The sequence below is a fragment of the Notamacropus eugenii genome, chromosome 1 (assembly GCF_028372415.1).
Source record: "Notamacropus eugenii isolate mMacEug1 chromosome 1, mMacEug1.pri_v2, whole genome shotgun sequence".
NCBI lineage: Eukaryota > Metazoa > Chordata > Mammalia > Diprotodontia > Macropodidae > Notamacropus > Notamacropus eugenii.
In genome coordinates, this window is record NC_092872.1 from 586,392,393 (window position 1) to 586,398,448 (window position 6,056).

The 6,056-nt window shown below is 37.5% G+C and overlaps 1 pseudogene; it reads right to left on the reverse strand.

Annotated features, from left to right (window-relative positions):
- Positions 1-1,118: 1,118 nt before the first annotated feature.
- LOC140527808 (macrophage metalloelastase pseudogene) lies at positions 1,119-2,033 on the reverse strand (annotated as a pseudogene).
- Positions 2,034-6,056: the final 4,023 nt, after the last annotated feature.

A 6,056-nucleotide genomic window follows, 5' to 3' on the forward strand; every position in this document is an offset into this window, starting at 1 on the left:
AAAATCATGTTGGATGGATATTACCTAAATCAGGATTAGCAGCTCAAGGAATATTGGCTAGAGTGATGTATTCTAATTATCAAGGAGAAATTATTATGACATTCCAAAATTTAGGTGAAGAACCCATACAGTTTTGTAAAAATGACAGAATAGTTCAAGTGATTATTATTCCTTATGAAACAATACCCCTTGTGGAAACTGACTTTCCTTCCAAAATAACTAACAGAAGAACTGAACGGTTGGGTTCTACTGATAGAATAAAATTAGGAGCTAAAGTGTGGGCAAAATGGAAGCCAGATAATGTTCCAAAGGCTGCAGAAATTATTGCACAGGAAGGCAGGCAGGAAGAATGAAAGCAATAAGATATAACAAACAATGTGTATCTCAACAAGGTTGATTTTATCCAAATGGAAAGGCAGAGAGACATATCTAGAATTCCTAAGAGCTGAAAAACATCTAATGGTCTTTTATAATGAGAAGATGTGATCATCCTTAGGCCCCATCTTTTCTTATATGATACACATACCTCAAATCTTTGATTACATTGTGAAGGAATGGAATATAAATCCTTTCTGAGACAGGCGAGGGGGTAAGTGGTAGAAGACAGTGGGAACAGAAATAATAGAAATCAAGAGATCTGGATGCTAACCTTGTCTCTATTACTTCTTACTTGTGTGACCTTGGGCAAGTCATTTAATCTTTTGAGAGTCTCTATTTTTTCACCTGTAAAAGAAAAGGATAATACTAGATGGTCTTCTAGGTTCATTATAATACTGACATTCCAGCATATTGTGTAAGTATATAGAGTCAATGACCTTTCTGTTATATAACCCAAATTAAAGACTATTAGATTAGAAGCTCATTGAGAGAAGCAATGATTTCTCAGTCCTTCTTCCTATCCCAGTGCCTGCCACAGAGTCATGCATATAGAAGCAGCTTAATGTCTATTCACTGACTCAGTGAGTAAGGAAACTGAACCTCTACCTCAGTTAGGGCCATAACTTCTGTGAGGTATCATTTTTTTTAGAAATAACATGTACAATTTATTTACACACTTTAAAAAAGGCAATAGGAAATGGATATTCAGTTTCATATTTAAAATACTTCTTTTAGTGCTCTGTTCTTCAGGGCTAAAGTTCTAAATTAGACCATTCCTCTCCCCACTACTTTGGATCTTAGTTCCAGCAAGCCTCAAAGGTAACATGAGAAACAGAAAGGACTCATGTGCACCAAATCTAGATCTTCAGGATATTCAGAATGTGGCATTTTCTTTTTCCCTTAATAAAAGGTCTGGATCCCTATTATTTCATCATCACTGAGCCTGAAGAGTCTTGGGTCCTGATATTGATAGTTGGGGAACATGATGCAGTCTGAATCCTGAGAGTGCTCCAGGTCCAGGGAAAGGTCTATCTAATGAACAGACACCAAGAAGAGGTTGGTTCCCTCATCAGAATGTGATCATTCTTCATCATTCTCAAAGTGGACAGCTCCTGGGTAGTCAGCATCTGGAGCAAAAGCATGAACTAGGATATTTTCTTCTCCACCAAAATGGTAGGCATCTCCATGATCTTCTGCAAGGAAAGTAAACTCAATGTCAGAATCTTGTTTATACACTCTTTGGAACTTTAAGGGTTTCACACTGCTTCAGACTTTTGCTGCCTTCCTCAGGATCTTTTCAACTGTCTTACGATTCATGTCCTTTGGATAGTTGATGATACTGTAGGTTACGAGATTATTTCTAATCTTGGACTTCCCAGGAAAAAATAAGTAGTGAGTAAATCTCAGACCCCACATCCAAACTACCTTATAATGGCCTTTGTGGGCTCATATAACCATCCAGTTTCTTCCAGCCTTTAAGAAATTTTGCAAGAAGCACAATTGATTCTCTAGAGTTTGGTGCTGGGATTCTTCCTTGGTGAAGAATCAAGACAAGTAATCCTTAAAGGCAACCAAATAATCAAGGACAGTTTGGGTATAACTAGAAAGGACAAACAGGGCAAGAAAAAGACGAACATGAGAAGAGTAGACAGCATGATTGATGTTCCAGCTGTACTGCAGGCTATGAGGTATCCTTTTGTATTTGATCCTGAAGGTTATAGAGAGATGACAGAGTGTATTTAATGGGGTGAGGTGGTAATATGGTCAGACCTGCATTTTAGAAAGATATTTTTGGCAGTGATGGACAGATTGGAGTGGGGAAGAGACTTGAGGCAGAGTCACTCCTTGGCAGGGTATTGCAATAATCTAGGTATGAGGTCGTGAGAACCTGTACCAGGGTGGTAGCAGCATAAGAGGAGAGAAGGGTGTGTATATGAGAGATGATACAAAGGTAGAAATAACAGGACTTGACTGGATGTGGAAGGAGTAAAAGAAGAACTTTCATACAGTGCAAAGTGATGTATTAGGATGGTAACCATTCACACCTAAGTCACAACTGAGTTTAATCATTTTGTGGAGAGCAGGGGCCTGAGGAGAATGAAACAAAGTATGAGTATATTTTAACATATAAGCAAGCAGGGTACAGTTTTTTTATTTTGATGTACAAAGACAGCAAAGTATCGAATCATATCTTGAATATCAAGGGCAGCAGGTCCTTTTGTACCCAAGGGCAATCTAGAGATACATGAAGTCACTGAGTATGCTTGGAGTTGGAAAAAACTGGAGAGAGAGGGTGAATAATAATAAAATAACATCTCTATTGACCTCATAATCTTGCCTACCAGTTGTAGTTCTGACCATTGAGGCAATGAGGGAAATTGTCCCTTATAATTTCTACCTCTGACATTATGCTTTTATCAGTATTAACTCTTCTGCCATGTCCTCTAATATCCATTAGTTGAAATTCTTCCCATCTTCTACATCCCAGTTCAAATGCAATCTCTATAAAGACTTTCCCCAGAGCCAGCAATTATCTCTCCTTCCTTTCAGTACACGGAAAAGTTCATTTTTAAATTTCATGTTCTTCCATGTTGTATTTTGTGTAAGTTATGTGTAAATTTTGTGTAAGTACATGCTTGGTCACTGTCACAAAGTTCCTGTGAGCAAGGAACCATATATATTCTGTTGTCGCATCCCTTCCCACCAACCCCAGAGCCAAGCACCAAGCCTTGCAAAAATTTGGTTTCATCAGATTTTGAGCAGGAAGGACCATAATAATACTAATAATAGCTAACATTTCTACCATGTGCTAGGCACTGTGCTAACCGTTTCATAAATAATATATAATTTTATCATCACAGCAATTCTAGTATTCTCATTACATAGTTAAGGAGACTGAAGCAAGCAAAATTTAAGTGACTTGCCCAAGTTCACACAGTGAGTAAGAGTCTGAGGCTAGATTTGAACTTGTCTTCTTGACTCCAGATCCAGTACTCTATCCAATGTACCAGCTAACTGTCTCACAGTCCAAATCCCTTTATTTTATATTTCTCATATTTAATAACTTTTTCCTATCCAGCAATATTACCTATCTAAAATATAGCTGAGCATCAAGAAATAACCAAAGTACTAATAATTATTGTAGCAATAGCAGCAAGAAGTTGTGATGATGTTAAAAGCTGATATGTACAGATATATAAACATTATATATATGCTAATACATAAATTGTCATGTTTAAGTTTGCAAAGTACTTTAAAAACAGTTCATTTGACACTCACAGCATCCCTTCAAGGTAGGGATTATTATGTTACATAATATAATTATATATATATTATATATATAAATATAATTACGTAACATAATAATCCCTGTATTACAGGAGATACTGAGTCTTAGAGAGATGAAATGACCTCCCAACTTCCCAAGGGACTAGTAAGTAACAGAACCAGGATTTTGATCCAGGTCCTCACATTTGCAACTAGCTCTCTTGTTTCCTGCACCATGCTTTGGAGTTGAAGTGAATTGGAGACAGACTGCCTTGCTTTGCATATTTATAATGACATTCCTATTATGTTAGGTGTCAATCAGTATTCTGTTTGTGAGAAGAAAATAGTAAGGAACCAATAGAGGAGTGAAACTTGCTGGAAAATTTAACAAATGGCTCCATTAAACCAATATTTACAATATTGGTTTCCTTCTCCCCCCAAAGAGCTGTGATGATTCTGGGCCTTTTATTCTTTGTATCTCAGAAGGATGAAGAGAATGACCACAATGATATCTTTTATAATGCATGGTTCCTTAGTCTTTTGGAGGAAAAATAATGGAGTAGTCCTGGACCAACCTTGGAGGTATTTGGAGGAGGGGCAATTTAGCTACCCCTTAGTAGACTTTTTGGAGAGTGGGAACGGGTCAATTCTGCTGGGGGACAGGAGGTAGAGAGGGAGAGGGAGAAGGGGAGGAAAGAGAGGGAAAGGGAGATGGAGAGAAGGAAAAAGAGGAGAGATGGAGAAATATGATAGAAACAGAGAGGAAAGATGGAGAGAGACAGAGACAAAGAGTAAGAAAGGAAAGACTGAAAAAATTGAGATGGAAATGGATAGAGAGAGAAAGAGAATTATCATTTCATATTCTAAATTCACTAACCCATAGCTGTCATCAAATACCATTGATGGGAGCCTGCCTGGAATTATAGATTATTTTCAGTCTATAATCTGCATTTAATAAACCCTATCAGAAACCCAGTGCAAGGAGCCAGAGGAGGATGAGATATTGCATCGTTCTGTGAACGATTAGGAGAATAATGGTAGAAGATGATGGTGGGGAGAGGAGGGCAGTAATTCCATGACATGGAAAGTGATTTCCTGTCATAAATAATGCCCAGTGAAACTTTGCCTATCCAATAATGTCTCCTATTCAAAATACAGCTGAGGAGCATGAAATCACCAAAACTAATACCCAACAGTAGGAGCAGTAGTCACAGTAGTAGTTGGTAGGTTTACCAGAGGCAGCTGGAGGTGCAGCAGATTGAGGGCTGTTCCTAGAGTCAGGAAAACGTCCTCAGATCTTCAGATCCTTCCTAGTTCTGTTCCCTCAACTGTAAAATGGGAATAATAATAGCACCTACTTCCTAGGATTATTGTGAAGGTCAAGTGAGATAATATTGGTAAAAGTACTTAGTGGAGTGTTGGACTGTAGGAGCTTTATAGATGCTTATTTTCCTTCCTTGTTGTGATTAGGATTCTAATAGCTGACATTTATGCAGCACGTTAAAATTTACTGAGTGTTTCTGTGGTATTTCTTTATCTCATTAGAACCCCACAAGATCCCTGCGAGGTGGGAAATATTATAAGCCCCTCCCATTTTACAGGTGAGTCTCAAAGAGGTTGTGACTTTTCCAAAGTATCCCAGGTGTCAAAAGCAGAATTCAAATTCAGTCTCTTTTCCACTACTCCTAGCTACCTCTCAAAAGAGAGTAAGTTTCATACATTTAGCTCTAGGGAGAAGCCTTAGTCCCCATACTCATAGTCTGTTTATTCTTATTTTATAGGTAATTATTAATTTAATAAAATTAATTCTTTTTTGAGTAATAAATGGCAAATATTTGTTATCCTGGAAACCTGGGAGGCTAAGGTTGGGTAGGTAGCTTAAGTTTAGAAGTTCTGAGCTGCAGTGGGCTATGCCAATTGAGTGAACTAAATTCAGCAATATTAGGGTGAGCTTCAGGGTGGAAGTACTACCAGATTAGTAAAGGAAGAGCAAATAACTCCTGACCAGAAATGGAACAAGACAAAGTTACTGTGAAGATCAGAATAGAATTTGGCCTGTAAATAGCTCTTTATCTTCCCAATAGAACAAGACAGGGAGATCTAGTCTCTTTTAAAATGATTAAAAAACATATACAAATAATTCTACCAACTTTACTATCTTTACTCAGAGGGAAGCAACTTAGGAAGAAAGTGTTCTACCACAGGAAAGGTATGTTGACATAAAGGAGAAGTGATAACTACAGCTCACCAACAAAGAACAAGACAGAATATCTATTTTAAAAGATGCATTAATTCAAAAAGGATACTAATCAAAGACTATCAAGTATAAAGGTACCCTTAGACCTTATACTTTTTAGTGAACATCCAGCTTAACTATCCAGAATTACTCTTTCTCCACAGTTTCCAAGTAG